The sequence below is a fragment of the Sinocyclocheilus anshuiensis genome, unplaced genomic scaffold (genome assembly GCF_001515605.1).
Source record: "Sinocyclocheilus anshuiensis isolate Anshui unplaced genomic scaffold, SAMN03320099.WGS_v1.1 scaffold113, whole genome shotgun sequence".
Classification (NCBI taxonomy): Eukaryota; Metazoa; Chordata; class Actinopteri; order Cypriniformes; family Cyprinidae; genus Sinocyclocheilus; species Sinocyclocheilus anshuiensis.
The window spans coordinates 21183-44902 of NW_015539827.1; the positions used below are offsets into that span (position 1 = coordinate 21183).

Here is a 23720-nt window from a genome sequence, read left to right on the forward strand (position 1 = left end):
TATGCTTATGATACTATTATGGTGCTTTTTTGAGCTTGGTGGTATAAACTACAAACCATTTCCTTGTAAGGAAAATGAAAGCTTCTACCGTTCACAGAGGAAAGAAAATAATGCAGGGCTGAAACATCTTAAGGATCAGTATATGATGACAATTTTTTGATGTTCCAACAAAACCTGGCGCATCATCTTGACAGGAAACGCTTCCCACCCCTCCATCCCTTTCTGTCTGGCCTTTCTCTCTGTCTTTCTCACTCACATTTGCTTTCTCCCTCACTGCTTGCCTCAATCCAGACCCTCCCTCTCCCCATTTTCTCTCTCTTTCTCTCCCTCGCACATACATACTCGCACACACACACTGCTTCCTTTCACTCTCACTCTGATAGTCTGCAGTTCAATATGTTGCCTGAGCAATGCTGCGCACCACAGTGGAAGCCATCCTGCCGGTGTACCGGCCGCGCACCACAACCCGAGCATCAGTGCTCCATTTGAAGGACCTGTGTGAAGAGGAGCGCGACCCTCATAAACCCCAGCCACTGCCGAACAGAGAGGAACACAACGCCAGCTCCATGTGGAGGGAGGCCATGCGTAAGAGGAGCTACTTGCTGGAGAGGGGCTCCCGGACAGGAGGAGATGTAACAGGAGGAGGAGGTGTGCGTGGCCGGAGACAGAGGTCCCCAGACTGGCTGTATGATTCGTACCATCGTATGAGCCAGCAGCACCCACTTATTGTTTTTCTGCTCCTCATTGTGATGGGTGCCTGCCTGGCTCTGTTGGCTGTTTTCTTCGCCTCTGGGCTGGTGAGTGTTTGGAAACTGGGGAGAAGGTAACTGGGGAACAAGCAGAAAGGGATGGGAAACAGCGTTTGGGTTGGTTGAGGGAGAAAGCTCTGTTGCTACTGTACTGAGCAAGTGACACAGGAAAATTTAAATGTAACTTATTCCTTAGTGATTATTTCTTTAAGGGTTTCTAAAACAGTTAACAAATCCTCTACAAGCCCAAAACTGGATTTTTCTTGCACTATGTGTATCAGAAAATTAATTTCCTGTGTCCAAAAACCTCACACTTTAGAGGACGTTTCTGCCAGTTGGCACTGTTTGTACTGATTGCAGCAACCATATGTCTTTGTTTACCTTATGCAGTATGTAATCACTCTCTTCAAAGCATAATTTTTGTGATTCATATTAAAGTGATAAAGAAGCAGCAGGGAATAATCGATGTATGAAAGGAAAGGGAGTACATTTGGAAAAACAACAGACATCGTCATGGGTAATTAAGCATAACAGATTAAGTAGAAACTATTAACCTGACAACAGGTACTTTCATTTTTGACTCCTATTCAATTTAGCTCAGCTGGAGCAAAATGAAAATCCTTGTGAATTCAAACTTATTGTTAAATAAGATTGTGCATTGCCCATTAGCTGTTGAATTTGTGTTATATCCACACAAAAAAAAGACAAAAAAAAAAAATCTAATACACTCTGTAAATTTAAGTATAGAGCATAGTTTATGTATGTATACATTTTTTTATTTATTTTACAGACTCTGATATCAAAATTAACATTCCGGTAATCAGATGTTTGGGTTTTGTGCTGATACTTCATAATAGCACCACTGATTAAAGAGTTTGAAATTCTACAAGATTCTATATGTGCCATCTGTAGATGAAGCTTAAGGAGAAACAGAAGCTGTAGTGTTGTCACAGTGTCTGAATTAGAGTTTTGTACATATATTGCTGGCTCACATGCTGAGACAGTTTACAAAGGTTTTCCCAGAAGTGAGGTATTTTCATCATCATTTGAGTAAAAAGCAGAAGTCACATTGACAAGATACATGAGCAGGTTGCTGCCATGCTGTCTGAAATTTGTTTGCTTTTCCCCTTAAATGTAAAGCCAGTCATGTTAAAAATATCTGGAATATACAGGGAAATGTGAGTGGTATACATTTCACCTTATTAAATCAGCTCTAATGCATTAGGGAGATCAGGGAATGAATAAGTAAGCGACATTTCACAGTATGACATCAACCCCTGTGTAGATACACACTCTCAATGCATGCGCTACTTTCTTTCTTGTCTTTTGACTGCCTGACCTAAATCTCACATCACAGTGGCTGTTGAGCCTGCCTTGGGTTGCCGCAATGCTCTCTGTGACTCCCATGGTTGCACACATCACATTGATTGTGAAAAAAGCCTTGGAGCACGATTGCACTCTCAGGGCACTTTTTTAGGATCATACTCTGAATCCCTGACGATTTGCTCCCCCCCCACCCCCAAGTGAGTCTTCGGTAGTTTTCCCATGCTATTAGTGGTTTTGTGTGTTCCGGCAATGAATTCTTCAATGTTGAATTTGGCGGCAACAGTGGGGATTACAGAAAAGAGAAGCAAATGTTATGGCTGTGAAACAGCCAGATGAGATGCCATCAAAATCACACCACGTCACCATGTGGTGACACCATGACTTTTAACAACGCATTTTGTAGCACTTTTTAGAAGAGTGTGGATATAGAGGTGACAGCAGAGGTTGCCCAATCCCAATTCTATTTTATACCCCTTCCCCTACCCCTCCGCCTACCCCTTGTCCCTTGAAACAGAGTGTCAAGGGGTAGGGGTGAAAATATTCCCCTAAGAATTGGGACACCACTATACGTCACACATCATCATACGTCGTCTAACTCCTACAATACACACACCTATACTGGTGTGCTGATTACCATTCTATATTAATGCGCTGCTTACTGACACACACACACACACACACACATATATCAGAGATCGCGCAGCTCACACATCCAGGAGCAAAGAAGCTTGTCAACGCTGCCCCACGACTTTTATTAATAACAGTTTAAATACTGAATCACTACGTTATATTTTCCAGCAACAAGAGGATAAAATCGCTGTTTTTGAAGTAAACTCACTCTAAAAAGAGAAACGCACAGACGCGCATACACTCAACTTTCATCTCTCTCTCGCTCTCGAATTGGCAATATTTGAAGGGTTTAGCGATTTATAATTATTGGGGGGACTAGCCCCCTTCAATGTCTATGGTAGTTATGAAAATATGTTGTGGCACTATTGTGCAGTCTGTAATGATATGACGTTAGCAAACTTTAGCGATTTTTTGCAAACATTTCTTTGAGTAACATGACCGTAAATATGAACTCACGATTGAATGTAACATAAAACAAATGAATACTTTTCGTTAAAATCTTTATTAATGCCAAAAAATGCTTACATTTGTGTCTTTTTGTTCTCTCGGGCAGCCAATTCATACCCCTTCGTTTGAAGTGTGGTCCCGAAAAATCTTCGTTTGAAGGGCTATCTGGTCCTTCCCCTTACCCCTACATCTCCAACCAAAAGAGAATCGAGACACCCCTACCCCTTCACGTGAACGCGCGAAACGGAGGGGTAGGGGAAAGGGGAAAAGCTAAGGGGTAGAATTGGGATTGGGCCTAAGTGTTGCTCCCTGGGGTCGACGGTCGCGCCGGCACGATCAGCTTACTTTTTTTTAAGATCAGTGTAAAATACACTAAACATACTCTGTCGATTTTTGTCACACAAATAAGTGTTATACATCATTCGAAACTGTTAAGTGTCTACTTTTATTTGTGTACACTCACAATAACAACAAAACTTTGTGCTTTTGCAAAATAAAGAAAATAAACACGTTGCGCGTTCTGTCTTCTCTGTCTTCGCGAACTGCTTTTAGAAACGCGTCACTAAAAGGAACTGAAACTCAGTGAATACATGACACACAGACATGAGAAATATATCTATAGAAAGCTTTAAGTGTCTACTTTTAAATGAAGTAAATCATGTTGAAAACAAATATTCTGTGATAAAGTAATCCGTATGAAACCAACGCGATGTCCAGTTTCTCCGTCTGATCTCGTTATTTTTAATGTGACCACGCCCACGAGCTACTTTCGCTTTTGTTATAACAATCGTCCACATGAGACTCGCTGCATGTAAACGAGAATTCATCTAGTTCATCTTGGCTACTGTTTGTTTCTGGAAAAAGACAGGCTGAGGGGAATAACACAGGATTTACCTCAGAAAAGGAACAAGATGCAACGCGCAACCTGACCCAGCCGAGGAGTCCATTCTAATGAGTAAGTAATGTTTATTTTTTGGATTAGTTTACCTGTTATTGTGGCATAAACTTGAACACGTTTACTAGTTGGGTTTTTCCCAAACTATAATTCCTGATTAATTTTTTTTAAATCGAGTGAAACATTTTGAATATGACAGGCACTTCATTGTATCTAAATTTCTTACAACGCGATGATGTTTTCATGCTCTATATAATATAAAACAATACGATATAAAAGTAATATGAGTGCATGATGGATGCTGCAAGTCTAAGAATGTTTAGACCATGTTTATTATTAATACTCTGTTCTCAAATATATTATATAAATATATTTCTATAGATGTTTAACGTGCTAAACAATAATAATTTGTTTCGCTGAAATGTCCTTTTTACGGTAATACAAACAAAGCATGCGTGAGTCTATGACTACAAAATCATACTATATATATATATATATATATATATATATATAGGTAGTTGAAGTGACATGGCATTTTCACTGTCCCACAGGATAAAAATTTATATAATTAATATTGTCGTTTTTTAAAATGCTGTAAATCGTTAAACATTTCTTCGTCCTACATGGTTAAATTGTTAAAAAAGCTGCAGTGTTATTCGATTTTTTTTTTTTGAGCCAAATGTCAAAATTGTCCTATGGTGTGACTGTCCCAAGCATGGTTCAGTAAATTACAACTTTTATAAATTAAAAAGAAAAGCGTACAAATGTTAATAAACACACCCGGTATAATTGTACAAGTGTACATCATTTTTTTCATCTATATATTTCTGAAAGTGTAGGAACTTAATGCATTTTGTCTCTGAAAACCATATCCTATGGTGTGACACCATATCCTGATTTTAAATCGGCCAATTCCAGAGAAAACTTTAATTAGCTGAAGGACCCCATTCATGGTCGTGTTACTGAAGCCCCCTGTCAAGCCCATGACACGTGCACATGGTCAATTTTTCTCTCAGAATTGTTCAAATATTTAACTTTTTTTGGAACCAATACAAAAGTGTTACGTTTTGTTGTCCTTTGGTGTGACACCCCTAAATTATATTTTTTTAATTAAAAAATGTATGTTAAACTACATAATCATTGAAAATGATGCAGATGTGTCTTGCAAACCGCTAATGACAGGTTAGCTCACAATAGCAAGGTCATTAATTGACAGAAAAAGGCTGAAACGTCCTTTGGTGTGACAGAAAATGTCCTCCGGTGTGACGCCTGTACTGTCACACCACAGGACAAAGATGTCACACCGCATGACAAGGTCTTTTTAAGAAGCATTTTAAATAATTAAATAATATTTATTTAACTCCTTTTTATTCCTTTTTTATAATTTTCAGTGTTCTATAATTCTATGTATAATTCAGTGTTATATGCAATAATTACATTAATTAAACTATTTTCTGATGTTTTTACAGAAAACTTGTACTGTTATAAAGTGTCATGAAAATAAGTATAAAATGTGATACTATATTTTTGAGACAGAAAGAATTGAGGGAGAGAAATTAGTGGAAGAGAGAGGACAAATTAACAGGGATCCACACACAATGCAGAAAGTAAATACAATTAAAATGATGCCTTAAAAAGAGTAGCCATATAGTTTTAAAAAATCCATTCACATCTTAATGAATATAGTTTGAATATCAATCATATTTAGCTCTGCCACACATGCAGCAGGGGGCTAGAAAAGTGTTAGTAACATACTGATTGACTAAGAGACTGGATTTTGTTGATGAAAATTATTTTTTGTTTTGTTTAAAAAACATGTTGATATATGCCTTAAAAAGAGTAGCCATATAGTTTTAAAAAATCCATTCACATCTTAATGAATATAGTTTGAATATCAATCATATTTAGCTCTGCCACACATGCAGCAGGGGGCTAGAAAAGTTTCAGTAACATACTGATTGACTAAGAGACTGGATTTTGTTGATGAAAATTATTTTTTGTTTTGTTTAAAATACATGTTGATATTGTTTGTACCACAATTAAACTTTCTTTCTCCTTTGACATGTTAAAATTTAAATAGAAATAATTTAATAACTACCATTTCTGTCCTTTAGTGTGATGTAATGTCCTATGGTGTGACACACATTAAAGAACCACAGATTTGTTTTTATCTCAAAATATCTAAAAAAAAAAAAACAGTTGAGTATTGCAATAGGGGAGATACAAATATCACTCAACTTAAAATGGTATAATTTTTTAGCAGTTTTGAACGAATGACAGAATTGAAGTTAGTGACCCTTTATACAGGTGCATCTCAATAAATTAGAATGTCGTGGAAAAGTTCATTTCAGTAATTCAACTCAAATTGAAGATCAGACTTCACACTAGAAAAAAGTTTTTTTACAAAAAAATCATTTCTTACTGCCTATTTGTCAACTACCCATATATATATATATATATATATATACTGATATTAACATGCTCACAGATGTTGTTTTTTTGTTGTTTGTTTTTTAGTGATCAGATACCTGCACCAGAGATGAATCCTGCTGACTTTCACTTGAGTGTCTTCAAGCTGTTTTCCTCTAAGAGCGCTGTACCAACATCAGATGTTCAACTACACTGATATTCTATGGTAAAACAAGCTCCTTGACTGCTGATGATGTTTTTTTTTTGTTGTTGTTCTTGAATCCATGGAAAGAAGCAGCAAACACTTAAATATCAGGTATGGTTTACTTGTTGAACAGAATCTGTTTTCAGGAATGACTCAAAGTCTGTTCACATCTCTGTTGTTAGATCAGTGTGCTCAATAATGTGTCTTTGACCTTCATTATGTATGTTTTGATTATACTTTGTTGTGAATAAAATACAAATAATTAAAACACATTTTTTCAATCTCCTCACATTCTTTCTTACCTGCCTCAAAGTAACACTCACACTGATGGGCCCTTTGTCTCTCAGGTGTGAATCACTAAATATTCATGGCCATTGTCACTCCCTCGTATATGGCTTTCAATCACAAAACATGTCTTTAAAAATTTAAATCAATATATTTTTTTCTATGAAGGATGATTTTCACATAATTTTCAAGTAAATATTCTAGCCTACAAGACTGATTACTCAAAAGTCTTATTCAGAGCTATTCAGTATGGATTTTATGGCCTTATTTCAGCTACATTTTTTTCCCAAAACTTAGTAACCACGCATATTTTTTTTCTCTAAAAAATGCAAACATGTACATCCATCTTGCTCACATATTATTTTAGGGTTAAAATCTATTACAATTTAATCAGAGCAGTATGGGTTTTATGGCCTTATTTCAGCTACATTTTTTTCACAACGCATAACATTTTTTTTCTTCTAAAAAATGCAAACATGTACATCCATCTTGGTCACATATTATTGTAGCACAGTTTGTGCTGAATAAAAAAAAAATTACACGTTGGCCAATAGTATGTTATAAGTAGCTGAAATAAGCACAAATGTCAGGGCATGTCAAAACATCTCAAGGGCCCCAAAATCACCTCAGACCCCAGAGGTTCTGATTCTGAGTTTCAGAAAATGATTGCACAAAATGTTGCTGATAATCAGGCTGTGTCTTGCTGTCTTTGTGGCTGTAATTATAGTGCTATGGAGTGACAAGGCTTTTCACAGGCATCCTGGGTTCTTTAAACACTGAAACCATCAGAGACACCTGTTTAGAGCTTGAAACCATTTAGATGTCCCTGTTTAGAGTCTCATGTGTATTGTGGGCTCATTTTGAGAATGCTGAGTTACAGTTTGGTACACTAGTCAATAGCTCTGTTCCAAAACCTGAGCTTTCTAAAGAGAGAGTATTGTATGGCATCACACACTTGATCTACATACAAAGTTTGTTACAAAAGGTAGGCAACCATAGGCGCGGGAAGTGAGGGTGCTGAGGGTACTGAAGCACCCCCTGTTTTTGTCTGTGGGCAACTGTTTAACTGTTGAGAATAAAAAAAAATATCGGAGTGTCTAGTTACACTAAGTGCAAATAGCCCGCCTTGTTGGCAGAGGCTATTTACACTAACTCCACCCACCAACGTGTGATTGGGCTAGTCAACATTACAAAAGACATCATCAATTGTCAGATTCAGTGGCGTAGATGGTAAAGCGTGTGTCCTGCTCCTTTTGATGCGATCGACCCGGGTTCGAATCTGCCTTTTGGCGAACATTTTTTCTCCCTTTTCAAATTTCAAATCACATCAGAAAAGCATTTAAATAATGGAAATAATCAAAAAGTTGAAAATAAAGTATTGGGTAGGGTTAGGATAGGTGTAGGGAGGGCTTTTGTCCCAATAAGGTGGCATCCATTTAATAATTTGAATTATAATTAAAATTTACACTCAATAAGTTATTGCATACTGTTTTATAATGTATTACAATGCTGAGGTGCAGATAATTGCCACTATTTGCAATAAGTAATTAGCAGAATATCCTGCTATTTTAACATAGTATAAATATAATCTATAGCTATTTGCACTTAGTGTAAATAGCATATGATATCACTAAAAAATACTGCTCTTTTCACTAAGCATACAGCACCCCCAACCTAACACATCTTCCCGCGCCCCTGTAGGCAACTTAATTATGTTGATACCTTGTTTTAGTTAAATAGCAAGATAGCATGACATGTATTGTCACTAACTAATTAAAGGTAAAATAATAATTGTACACTGCATTTCATAACGAAAAATCACTAAAAGAAAATTATAATTGTAAAATAACTGTACAATCCTTCAAGCATTCTTTCAGATTATGGAAAATAAGGGAACAATGCAACCATCAATAATCTATGTAAAAGTCGAAAAGTCAATGGAGTTGCATTGCTGGTCTTACTCTTTTGATTTCTATATCATAATTCTATATCTAACTCAAAAAGATAGATGGACACCTGGCAAAGCAGTTACTGTAGAGGTCATGGGCTGAAGAAGAAATATGTTAGAAAAAAAAACAAAAAAACATTTTGATGTGATTTGATGCTAATTTTATTTGATCACTCTATTTAAAGGAGCGAGTCTCTCTCGTCTTTTTCATGGCTAGTGTAAATGACCACTGCAATGATTGGCTAACATCTTCACATTAGAAACTTTTCAACTTCACATGAGATCTTTTACTACATTTGTACTATGACAGCTGCCAAAATAAACAAATTTCGAAAATATTGATTACAACACTATATGTATAGATCTACTCCCTTTGCATAAAATTAATCACAGTCATGCATCTCGCATCTCTATTTCTGCAATCTCACAAATGCTTTCATCATATACAGTGCAAACACAATGTAAATAAAAGCAGTAGCCTATAGATAGTGTTATAAATTTTAATGTGAGTTTTGGCAAAAGTACAGAACTCAAGTCACTGATAGACTAAACAGCAATAAATTATTTTGCGACAAAGAATGTCTAAACGTCTGTAGAATTAACACAATTACATATTGTGGCATTGTCAGGTCCGTATCTTTCTATGAAATTTTATTTGTAAAGCCTGCATTGTATTGCAATTGGTTGAAATGAATGGGACAAACAAACAATGTTTTGCTGAGGTATTCACATGGTTGAAAATAAACAGGCACTTTCCTAACATTCAAATCCTTTAGAAAGTTGTTATTTTTAGTCCAGATATCCTTTTGTAGTAGTTCTTCTGTCTGTCATATAACAGATGAGTGGGCAGGGCTAAAGAGGCAATGATGAAAAAGTAGGCATTTATCTGTCTCTTGTGTTGATGCATTCATCTTTAGTATATCAGTATTAAACTTGTCAGTAGAAAAAAAGTTGTTTTAGCAGCTATAGTTTCATTAACAACTGTTTACCTTACCGAGTGTATTTTAATTTTCACCTGAGTTCAGTAGTGAATCTAGACATTTTATATTATTTTATGCTGTTATTATTATTATTCATCTTAAGATTGCATTGGAATTGTTAAGGCTTACTGTATCATTACTGTATTTACAACACAGAGGTGTTTTTAGGTCATAGAATTGTGCAAGGAGCCCAACTAAAACGTAAATTCTTTGCCCTGCACTTTTATCAGCCAAGTGTGTATTTCATTCATACTCAAAGCCATAGGGTGCAGAAAGTCCAAAACTGTCTCAAAGTAGCAATAACTTGTGACGTGCCAGGGAATTCATAATACCGATCAGTGATTGTCTTATGAATGGGTGATGAAAGGGTCTGTATACTTACCATTGGAAAAAGCATTGACACCTCACTCAGCCAATCATTCAATGGCTGTAACATCAGTGGCTTTCACAGTTCTTACAGGTTATGTTGCACAGTAAAAAAAGAGCATGAACTGCTGGTCACTGCAATTTAAGATTAGGTTTTATTTAAATTTTTTCATTAAAAAAAACAGCATGAATGGGCATAAACTGATACTAATCACTAAAAATGTAGTTTATTTTGTTGAAATCTGGAAGCCATAAAAAGCCATTAAAATATGTATTTTATACTTTTTTTTCATTAAAAAGCGATATATCGTCATCACACGCAGCAGTCATAAGTCATTACATTTCAAATTTGTTTACTAAAACTTGAAAGCAATGGAAAGAACATTTTATTTTAATTAAACAACATACAATATATAATACAATAATTATATTCATGTTTATTCATTAAAGTGCTTTTTTTTTTCAACGTAAGGCATATAGTCACATAATAGTCATTACAATTCAAGTCTAATTTTAGGCAAAACCCGAAAACCAAGAAAGAAAACTCCTGTTTTACTCTGTACTGAAGCCTGATTTGTTCACGTTTGTGTAGCTGCACAAACCAATGGCACTTTAGCTGGCCAGAAAGGGTGGAGCCGACCTCTATATACAGTAAGTCGGCTCGCAGCGCCATTTCATCAGAATCATTCGACTGAAGCGACAGTCATCAATTCGCGTGCAGCTTACAGCACGGCCAGTGACACAATGCTCGTTCCCTTATCTCAGGGAACCGAGGTTACGTCAGTAACTGGAGCGTTCCCTTTCAAACGTTCTCTCACTTTGTGCATGGGGAACGCATCCAATCACGCCATGCTATGAGCAGATACAGAACGACCTGCTCTGCGAGCCCAGTCTCGACACACTTAACACTTAAGTTAAGGGCCCCTAAAGAACATTAGCCAACTGAGTCCCAAGCCACAGCTGAGGACAACAAATATAACCATTTCCACCCTTATGGAGAAATAGGCAGATTAAACAGACAGAAACCTGCACGGATGTCAAAATGATAGAATCTGGCAAATGTGGATGGCGACGACCAGTTGGTGGCTGCACAAATCTCACCAATAGAAATCCCACTGGACCACGCCCAGGAGGAGCCCATTCCTCTGGTGGAGTGGGCCCTCACACCTATGGGGCATTGTAAGCCTTCTGAGAAATAAGCCAAGGCTATGGCGTCAATTATCCAGTTGCTCCGACTGACTGAACTGGCTGGAGCACTCAAAATACACTCTCAAAGCCCTTACATGGCAGAGTACATTAGGACCCTGCTCACCATCTGAGACGGGGAGTGATGGGCGATATCCTGGGCTCTGGGCTCTCTAACATTGCCTCTGGACAGCATGTTTGCTCCATGGTTCAAACTACCTAGCACATAAACTGCTCTTAGCGAGAGGAGTTCGTTCTGTGCCCAAAATAGGAGGAGTCGAGCCATCCTGTAAAGGGAGTGAGACCTCAGACCGCCTTGGCAATTGATGTAGGCTACCACTGTCATGTTGTCCAACAGGACCAGGATGTGGTGCCCCCTTATGGCCAGCTGGAAGGTTTTCAGGGCCAGGAAAACTGGCAGAAGTTCTAGGCAGTTGATATGCAAGCAGCCCCCTGCTTGGGGGGCTGACCAGGAGTTGGACGCTGGATTGCCCTCCAACAGAGCTCCCCAACCTGAGATGGAAGCATCTGTTGTAATCACCTTCCTCTTGGAGGTCAGTCCCAACTGCACGCCTGGCTGAGACAGACGAGAAGCTGTCCAAGGGGCCACAGCCTTGATACAGCAATGGTTTACCTTTATGTAAAACCGGCCCAGGCGCCAAGCATGGGTCAGGACTCAGGTTTTGAGCCAATATTGGAGAGGCCGCGTGTGAAGCAGGTCCAAGGGGATCGCAGAATCCCGGAGAGATGAACGGAGAGATGGAGAGAGAGCACAAGCTTTTTTCGAGGGAGTTCCGGCCTCAGCGTGAACTGATCCCTTCCTTTTCCTCTCCAAAATGCTTGGCTAGACTGAATGCTCTCACAGCGAGAGCAGCCAGCTACACCAACCAGCTCCGCTACACACACACAAATACGAAGTTGTCAGCGATAAGAATCATTGGTGACAGCATTCTACTCCGATTCGCCTAGAGGGATTGAGCTGCTTGATGTAACAAGGGACACTGATCCTCACGTATAAACCACACCGGCAGATCAAAGTGCTGCGGGGAGAGTGAAGCATGTGGGACTCTGTGCCGGCGTATAATCACTCAGCCTGATTGCTCAACCCGTGAGTTAATTGTTTCTTCCTCCGAGCTAGCTGGGAGGGGAGAAACGCGAGAGCGGGAGAGGCGGGGCCACCTTCATTGAAGAAGGGGATGAGCGAGAGAAGCAAGGACAGACTCATATGCTTTCGCAGTGAAAGCAGCCCGTCTCGGTGAGTGCAGCCTCAGCGACGCACACACAGATGCGAAGCTGTCAGTGATACAGAATCATTGGTGAGAGCATTCTACTTTGATCCGCCTAGAAGAATTGAGCCACTTGATGTAATGAGGGGCGCTGATCCTCATGTGTAAAACACACCGGCAGATCAAAGTGCTGTGGGAGAGTGAACACGCAGGCTCTGTGCCGGCGTGAGATTACCTGGTTGATCAGCTCTGTGACTCAATTGTTTCTTTATCCGAACTTGCTGAGAGAGGAGAAACGGGAGAGCGGGGCTGCCTTCATTGAAGAAGGCGATTCACGAGCGGAGAAGGGCGAGACTCATGCTCTCAGTGTGAGGATTCCGTTCTGGTGATCGCAGTCTCTGTGTGGGTGCTGCCCAGACAGGCAATGCATCTGCATCATGAAGGGAGTCCCCTCTTCCGCGCTCGCATATCACCTTCTTCAATGAAGGCAGCTCCACTCTCCCGTTTCTCCTCTCTCAGCAAGCTCGGAGAAAGAAACAAGGGTTCTCTGCATGAGCCACACTCGCGGCACGACATTTGCAACAATGTTGCTAGGAAATTTGCTCTTTTAAATTGCTGGATAGCCGCAGGGGAAGGCTTCTTGCTTCTTCCTCTGCCGGGGCACTTCTACGGTGGTGAGATGCAGGCTGAGCTTTTTCCTTCTTCAGCTTCTTGTTTGCAGTGTCAGCAAAGAGATGTTCCTCGTCGCTGAAGGAGAAGATTCTGATGAAATGGCGCTGCGAGCCGACTTATATAGAGGTCGGCTCCGCCCTGTCTGGCAGGCTAAAGCACCATTGGTTTGTTCAGCTACACAAACGTGAACAAATCAGGCTTCAGTACAGAGTAAAACAGGAGTTTTCCCCATACACAACGTGAGAGAACATTCGAAGGGGAACATAAATATTTTTAGACAATACACAATATTAAATATATTTTATTAAATAGTAATGTGACATTGGTTATGTAGGTTATGGTAATAGGTTATGCTCTATTGGCTAAAGGTTGCAGGCTTGCCTTCCAGTGGCTTTGATATCGACAAAGGCATCCAGCTACTGTATCACTGTAGCTAAGCTGAATAAAAAGCAGAAACGTTTTGATGAAACGTGAAGACAATGAACACATAATTGCGACAATATATGGTTTAATTTTTCATCTCCAAGTCATCTCCAGGTAATAAATAAATAAAGTATATGAAACAGTATAGAAACAATAAAATATATCTGGAATTGGAAAAAGGTGTTAGTATAAAAAGTGTAATATATAAACCAATCATAAAATTCTCATTAGGAAAATACAGGAAAAATATTGTTGTGATACAAATGATTGATTATTGTCCAGCAGTAGCCAATTAAAAGTAAGAGATAAGGGGAAAAAACTAACAAACTAACTGTCAGTTGGACAAAATAATAATAAAATAAAATATAAATATAAAAAATAAAATAAAAAAGGTATTACATTTGACATTTCTGTCCCCCTCACTTCTGAAATGATGGCTATGGCCTGTGCCCCTGTAATAATAATTTGGGTTAAACTTTGTATTGCAGTGCCGTGTATTTACTAAAACAGTCAATCCATTGAAATGTATCAAATGAATTACATGATATGATTAATCAAATGAATCATAGTTCATTTGATTTAGCTATATGAGAAAAACTACCAAATGAAGATAATTCAAAGCATTATATTATTGTGTCAGACGATAGCATTGAGTATTATAGACATGGCTTTAGATGTTCATGTATTGTTGTTTTATTCCCATATAATAAATCCTAATGATTTACATTTATTCATTTAGGACAGGGATAGGCAAGTTCAGTCCTAGAGAGCCGCAGTCCTGCAAACCTAGCTCCAACCCTGAAAAAAACTCACTTGCCTTAAGCCTTAGGCTGAATCCGAAATCGCCCCCTATACCCTCATTTACTATTCCCTACATTAGAGCACTAATACAGATGGAGTAAATAAAAACAAGTTTGTGAATTCAGACATTGAGTGCACCGGAAGAATGGCCGTTTTTGGCACTTCTCTTCTTCACTTTTCCCATGACACTTCTCGTAAAGAGTAGGGGTGTAACCCCGGTGTCCTGGCCAAATTGCCGCAACTGACCCTTGTCAATCATGGCCTCCTAATCCCCATCCACTTGACTGGCTCTATGACTCTCTCTTCTCTCTACCTGTAGCTGGTGTGTGGTGAGCGCACTGGCGCTGTTGTACTGTGGCTGCCGTCACATCATCCAGGTGGATGCTGCACACCGGTGATGGTTGAGGAGAGACCCCCCACATGATTGTAAAGCGCTTTGGGTGTACAGCAATACACAATAAAAAGCGCTATATAAATGCATCATTCATTCATTCATAGTTTGTACTTGTTGTCTAATAATCATTTGAAACTTGCAAACTGGCAGCTCCAATAGTGAGATGGAAGGATTTATCTTGAACTCTGTCATGGAAATCATGTATAAACCCTAATTAAGCAATTTAATAATCAATTTACAATAAATTTATACCTGTATTGTATTACGCTGTACACCAAGGACGAGTGCTTTGTAAAATTAATAGATGGATGATTCAGCTCTGGGAGCCATCTTTATTTTATTGCGATATTGCTGTGCATTGTGGGATTGAATGAGTGCACTCGATAATGTCCACAAAGGGTTCAGGTTTATGGGTATGGGGCGATTTCGGAAACAGCCTTAGTAATTCTGAAGATATTGATTAGCTTGTTCAGTTGTGTTTGATTAGGGTTGGAGCTGAACTCTGCAGGACTGTGGCTCTCTAGGACCGAACGTGCCTACCCCTGATTTAGGATAAGGATGGCCAACTCTGTCCTGCAGAATTTTGCCCCATCTCAAATCAAACACACCTGCAAAATCGAACCAAAGTCTTTAGGATTATACAATTACCGGCATGTGTGTTTGATTTGAGATGGAACTGTTTAGTTTATCTGGTAAACTATTATCCAGTGGCTGTAGTGCAGGTGCAGTTGGAAGGTGCAATTAAAGTTATTTTTGTAACACTGCAATCTCTCTGCAGGATATCGAGGATCACGTCGCCTTTGTAATCACTGTCCCCACTGCGCTGGCTATTTTCCTCACTATCTTTGTTCTGGTCTGCATCGAGTCCATCTTCAAGAAGCTGCTCCAAGTTTTCTCCTTGGTGATCTGGGCCTGCCTGGTTGCCATGGGTTACCTCTTTATGTTTTTTGGAGGAATCATCTGTCCCTGGGATCAGGTAAGATGAGTGCATTATCGGCCACCTAAGGTTGTTTTCAGTCATAGGCCTTTTACCTGATACATCTCAGATAGTGTATTCTTGAGAATCAGTGGGAACACGTAACATGAGAGTGACTGGAAGGAGAAATAACACAATACTTTAGTCAAAAAGGAAGGTGTATGCATACTGATGTATGGGACAGCCTCTAGTGAACAAATGGAATTGTGGATCAGAGTCACCTTTACTAGGCAATTTAGCATTTGTCAAGTCAGCTGCTTTCCTGTGATGTACAGAAACATTTTAAGAGAGAGCTCCATACCAGAATTAAGTGAGAAGGCCAGAGAATTCTTATACGAAAATAAAATAATTCCAGAAAGATTAAATATTTATGTGGAGAACAGGAAAAAAAAAAAAGAGTTATTTATTTATTAAATTTCACATCAGGGATACTGTTTCACCCCAATACCAGTTCTCATGGAAGACTCTGAAACTGTGATCAGTAATACTGGCAAGTCAGTAATAAGTGGCAAGAAATGGCAAGTCAAGCTTTTATTTATTTAATTATGTATTTTTAACTGAATCTATTCTGCTGTGTTTTTTAAGTTCATCTTTGTAAGTAGCTTTTCCAAGCAATTATAACCCATCAGATGTAACCCAACCTGTCCAAACGCATGATAAAATTGAACCCTGTTCAGTGTATTATTATGTCAGGCGTAAAGATGTAACTACAAATTTTACTTGACGAAAGCATTTTACAATCTTCTACTATAAGATTAAAATTATCCTGCTTTCTTTCCCCTCTATCATGTTGATTATATAAAGTATATGTGTGCTATTCCCATGGCAGCTGAGCCACCCCATGTTTGACCTGCAAGTCCAGTGAGGATAATTACGTTCAACATTAATCAAAATGCTGCAGATGTGTGACTAGACCTGGGAATTAAGATAGTAATCAGAAGTCTGGCCTAGCTATTCTGCACATTCCTATTACAGATGAATAATTTACTCTTCAAGGAAAGAAAAAAAAAAGTAAATAAATAAATAAACAAACATCTGCCATTAGTTGGGTAAAATTGAATAAAAATCTTTAAATGGAGAATATAAGGAGCTAATGATTTGCTGTGTTAAAATAAGACTCAGTGTTTGTCGCTGACACATTGTATCTCTGGAATAGGTGACATATGGCGAAAGACAAACAAGGCTAATGTCAGACGTGTAAAGCGGGATGACTTCCTGTGTTAGTCAATATCTCTGCTTGGTTCCAGATTAAGGGCAGATAGAGAAGTTCTCAATACATAGACCCCATCTGAATCCTCTATACAGCAAATGCTCCGCTTCTTTCACAAAATATTTCAGCAAAATTGTGTCATATTCACTAACCACTTTAGCTATCACTGATGTAGTGCTGTGAGTATGGAAAATTCTTTATGCAATTTAGGCTTATTATAGAATCCCGTATAAGCCCTAAGGACTGTTCACACTAATGTTCACACACTAGTGAAGTCCACACTACATCTATAATGATAACTTGTATCTTTTTGTTTTGTTTTTTAAGAATGATTTTATTCCCAGCTGATGAATGATTAAAAACATTGACAGCCAATCAGAATCCACCTGGCATTAAAGAGCTTGAGTATTTAAAGTGGAAGATGACATAACACACAATAAACAAAATGTTATCCTTCTTTGGTGTGGACACTAATATAGTTAAATTATAGTTATCTTTTTAATGTATCCTTCTTGGTGTGAATTGCCCTTTACAGTATCCCCTAGCTAGATGTGGCAGCCACATGCAGAAAAAGGTATCTCCTATGCCAGGGGTTTTCAAACCTGTTCTAGAGGACCCCCAGCACTGCACATTTTGTGTGTTTCTCATCTAACACACCTGATTCAACCCATCAGCTCATTAGTAGAGACTGCAAGCAAAGCCACTAGAAGGCAAGGCTGAAACCTTTAGCCAAAAAAATGCTAACACTTCCACTTTGACAGTACATGGGAAAGGAGACCAGAGGCCGTTTTTTGAATGGGTGTCAATAGAGGAGAGGCTTCACTATGCTGAATAAACAGCTTTTTAGAGGAAACGGCTTATTATTTAATGAATTGACAGCCTATCTGCTAATCTTCAACATGTTTTAGACTAAACAATACTTTTGGATTGAACTATTTTTAGAGTTACCATGAAAAAAAATGCTGTTTTATAAGAGAAGTCACTGACTTTTTTGCGACAGGTGGGATTCAGCTTACGGCACTTCCCATTCATTCCTATGGTATCCGTAAACGGCGACTGAGTGCTGTACAAATCTGACTGAAATTCAATGATGTCAAGGCTGTAATGTGATTGGTTATTAAGGCACACGTGATCCAAGTTAGCCATTACTCTTTCTCGAATAGTAAGTATACAGACCCTCTCATCTCCCTATAGTAAGATAATCTCTGAAGAAAGTGTCTGATAAGGAAGTCATACAAAATGTGCAGTGCTTTGTATGTGTGTCTCCGCTAAACTTCAGATACTTCAGAGAGCAAGCATTTCCATGCCCATGTGCGCCAAACAGACAGAATGCAATAAAACAGGAGTGCAATTCTGAATAAAATATGCATTTTGCGAACATTTTTTTTTTTGTTGGACAATAAATGAAATGTATGTAGAATTTTAAACCTATAAGTAAATGTATTTTTTATGATAGCAGTAACTGTAAAATGACTATTGTAATGTGCTATTCAAAAGAGCCTAATACAGTTAGTCTGAGCTTTTGTTTTTCTTTATTTGCATTTTTGTTTAGTGAATTTAACTTCTGCTTAAAAAGCATTATTTTTGCTCTTAGATTGTAATGTTGCAATGTTACAATGTAATGTGATTTTACCATTTTTTGCACATAATCTATACTGTAGCCTTCATGGTTACATTCACTATATTTGACTTCATAGATTCTGACATTGTTTCAATAGACAACATTAGGCAGGATGTGAAATGACATTTTTTAAATAAATACAGATATATAATAAAGATATATATATATATATATATATATATATATATATAAAAATACAGAAATATGATTTATTTGTTCTTTTTTGGGTTGGGGTATTTGTTCATTTTGATTTGTGGCCACACACACACATGGCCTCTAAAACAAAAGCATTTAACAATGTGTTTTTGCACACCTCTGTGTTTATTTCCCTGTACATGGAGGTGAGCAATGTGATTTCAGCTTTCATCTCACACAGCTCTGAAGTTACTCAGACGTCAGAGGTGATTTTAACACTTCAGTGGGCAGCTCTCTTAAAGACTAAACTTATTCTCAGCCACATACTGCTGCAATTGCTCTGTGGCCCCCTTAACCCTTCCACCATTAAAAGTTCTGCTCTCTGGGATGATCTGCAGTGGTACAGTGACCTGTACACAGCTAAATGGGCACACATTTTCTGGGATCGCTTGGCACCAAAGGCAAATGCCAGTGATAGTGGAAAGCATGCATCCAGACATCTTTTTAGGCTCTTCCCAGGTGTCAGGCCACAGCAGTGCACACATTTTTGGTAATTACAACTGAAGTTGCATCTGAAATGCCAAGAGGATAATGGACCTATTAGAGCACTTTCTTCTTTCTGTAAGCTCCCTTCATCTCAAGTCAGATGTGTGAAGACAGGTCACTGAAAGGTCTCCCCTCTCACACAATTAAAATATCTGTGCCACTAATGTTTGGTAACCGTGGTGTTAATGTTGCAGAGGGCATTTCGTTTCCCTGAGAAACAAGATGAGACAAGCCCAAAGGCAGGTAATTAATTAGGCTCTCTTGTATGTAGGTAACAATGAAAAACAATAAATTAAGCAATGATTAAAAAGGTTGCTTCTGAATGTGCATTCCACTTCATTTAGATTACAGAGCTCATTAAGATGCTTGGATGCTCTTCTATCTCTATCTGTTTGAAAACATCTAGGCCATTGTTGTTAGCCTATGGTACTGTTAAAGCTGAGATGCATAGTAATTTCCCAGCGACATTACTTAACAAAGATGTTGCTTTAAAGATCAATGAAATGCCTTGATGAGCACAGTTTTCTTTCATGTATTTACATATTTCTTATTGAAACAGGAATTTACTTCAAAAGCTTTTTAACCTGTTAACCTGCACCCCCATTTTGGAACTGACAGCTGAAAATGACCTACCTAACTTAAAATTGTAACAGTTCCTGACTTCAGTGTGCTACACACAATTTTGGTGTCTTTGGAAAGAAGAGTCTTTGGGGTTTACTATCCATCATCCAGAGTTGATAATGCTCAAAAAGTTAAAAAGTTATAGACACTTAAGTGCCTTGAAAAAAATTGTACCGCACTGATTTTTTTAATATTTCATATAAAAATACATGAAATCAGTCCTGGAGCAATCCAGAAAAGTAATGATTAAATATATACATGCATGTGTGTATTTATATATACTAGGGGTGGAACGGTATGCGTAACGGTTCACACGCAAATTCCAAATGGAAGTGATCATCCCTATCCCCTTGGAGTGGGGACTTTGGAGTGAGCAGGGCACATGCGTGCCATTATGTAGTCGTTTTGTAATTTCCTCATTATCTACAACGCAGCATGGTGTCCGTCAGCAGATTCGCTGATTTGCCAGGCGCATTCCAAGTGCATTCCAAACGACTACATAATGGCACGCACGTGTCTTGCTCACTCCAAAGTCCCCACTCCAAGGGGATAGGGATGATCACTTCCATTTGGAATTTACCCGTGAACCGATCGATACACGATACGCGTACCGTTATACCCCTAATATATATATATTTTTGGTCCTGATTTGCAGATTTGTGTTTTTTACCACTCATGTAGAAGTAATTATTTGTACTTTTTTGTATTTTTTTTTTGAGAAGTTATGTATTGTTATAATAATAATAATAATGCATTTTTTTTCTATTTCTTTCTACAGGAGGACTTGGAATATCACAATAGGCAAGACGCAATAGGCCCTACTGATTGCGATGTTCTTGTGAATGGAGAGAATATGGGTGGATGGTGGCCCCAGCACAGTGCTGCAGTTACAGGTGTGAAACCCACTAGACACTGTTCATGTTCTAAATGTTTTCTGTGTGCAGTTTTTGGTCTTATTTAGGTCACACTTCACCAGAAGTGTGTGAGTGTGATGATCTCCCATCTTTTTTTATCTATGTGCACCAACTAAGAATGGTTGTCCAAGTGGATCATATTAAGAAATGTGTAAATTGGGAAAGATTTATCATCTGACTTATCTGAAGGATTTTATGAGATTCTAGCCTACTTGGAAATCCTCTTACTGTTCTGTATCAACAGAAAGAAGACACATAATAAAATAATTGTAATAACAGATATACAAGAATAGCTATAAATAGTACTGAAATACTAAGTCAGGATTAAAGTGGATAATAGAATAAAGTGCATAGGATGAAAAATCCAAGTAACATTATCAATGTCTGATCCAAATTAGAAAATCATATTGATAATATACATTTACATGTATTCTTTTAGCAGATGCTTTTATTTAAATCAGTGGTTCTCAACCTTATTGACTCAAATGCCCAAAATTTGTTTTTGATATTTCCTCTGGTATTTTTGCTGTAATTATAACAACTCTGCTTGTTATCAGACTTCTTTATTAACAGAAACAATTCACTGAGAAAGCAAGAACTCATAAAATGTGCAACATTGAATGCAATGTAAGTCAATTTGGATAAAAGCATCTGCCAAATGCATGAATGTTAATGTTGGTGTGTTATGGCTATTGTGCTGTTCATAGTAAATTATCACCTGGAGGTCCATAGGAATCTTAGGCCACCCTGGCCTGAACCTTAAGGTAAGAGTTAAGATGGGTGATGGGCAGTTAGTTCATGAGAAACCAAATATGGGCCAATGTTGAGAAGTCCTCTCCTTTCTATGCCTTGTACAAGGGTCTTCCATTTTGTCTTCTGAAAGGTGTCTGTCTGTTGTCCTAGCAGCTTTATCTGATGGCACTGGGCATTTGTTTGTGTTATTTCTCCACAATCCAATCAAAACCTTTTTCCTCTGTTGCAGTCAGAAAGGTGGGACCACCATAAAACTGGCCCTGGAATGCCCTCAAATATGCTGTTCATTACACATTTAAGATTAACACAAAAAATACATTTTGATTGGAGAAAGAGGTGAGAGTTCAAGGAAAATTGATAAATTGCATAAATTATGACATATGCCTTTTTTTTTTTACTTGTTTAGATGGCTTGAGGTCTGTTGTTGAGGAGCTCGAATTAGAGAGAAACCAACTGCAGGAACAGATTTTGGTCCTTGAGAAACAGTGCCAAGATCTAGAGGACCGTCTGCAACTTCAGGCTCGCATTGAATTACTACAGGTACACAGAAACTGTTTGGACTGTATGTATAAAGGCGCTATAAATGTCAGCATCTGCAGTTACACTGCTTGCCAACAGACCCTTCGCTAAGTCTGCTCCCTCAGTTACTGCAGCTGTCAGTCACTAAATTATTGGATTGGATTGCCTCGGCAATCATTAAATAAAGTGGAAATGAATCAGGCCTAGTCACTTTATTCACCTTCCTATAATCTGTACAGAAGCAATTCGTCTCATCCTTTTTTCCCCCCCTCAAAACAATCTATAATCAACAAATGAGTCAACATTTTTTTTAGACATTATACAGACATTTTTGAGCCACTAAAGCCTCTCCTATAACTAACCATAACAATTTCTGTAAAATACAGACAGTGAAAGAACATTTTAAAAACCTAAGTGTGAATAATTTTCTTTAAAAGTACAGCTAAGAAGTAGTTCCAGATCTGTTGACTGTATATTAAAGTTCCATATCACTTGGCCATTTCAAACTACTGTATTTCAAACAGGGTGTCCGCGGGTCCTTAAAAAGTCTTAAAAGGTCTTAAATAACGTTTTCCTAATATAAGGCCTTAAAAAGTCTTAAAATGTCTTAAATTCGGATAATTGTTCAATATTTTTGGTCACATTACCACTAAAATATCTTCAGTCTGACGGACCTAAATGACTGTTTACAATCATTGGACAGACCGAAGATTTTTTCTCCCCTGCGGTAGTTACTGCATCATCAGAGAGAATCGCAGTAGCAGAATACAGGTCGAACTGCCTGACCAGACAAATAGCCTGATTAAAACATAAGTGACAAAAAATAACCAGCGAAGTATCGAAGAATGATTCTTCTAATTTTATTAGCCTACATTCAATGTAAACGGCAATTGATAATGGATAGTATATTTCTGGTATCAAGGTTAAGGCTCACTCTGTCTTTTTGTGAGAGACTTCAGAACAAACGAGCGTAACAGCACACATAAACTCAAACTAAATATTTTGACATTTTTACCTCAGTGTTTCTTCTGTTCGTAACATGATATAGTTAAGTAACACCATGGCAAGTGAGCTATTTTGCTCAATATTCTTACGACGCAAAAAAACATTCAAAACACCTACAGAGTGCACACATTACGTGAAGTCTTGTGCGTGTGAGCATTTACAATGTGCTCTTTTATGGCATGATTCAGTCTATTAAAATACATTCAGAATCACAAATTCAAGACATGGTGGCAGAAAATGTGTATATTTATACTACTTCATATAGTTAATCAATTTCACATGAAGAGTGCCTTTTTTCTCCAAAAATTACCATATACAAATGTGATATTGATTTTTTTACAACAGTTCAATAAACTAGAAGTTAATTAAGAGACTTATTAGACACCATATTGTCTGTTTTTGCGCTATTTCGACAACAAAAATAATTCCAAACACAGCCACAGCACTGTTTTGCGTCTCTGAGCAACATGACGGTGTTT

General features: G+C 38.1%; 1 pseudogene; it reads left to right on the plus strand.

The window, feature by feature from the left end:
• Positions 1 to 361: 361 nt before the first annotated feature.
• The window catches only part of LOC107684225 (adenylate cyclase type 2-like), a 131685-nt pseudogene continuing 108326 nt past the window's right edge, over positions 362 to 23720 (plus strand).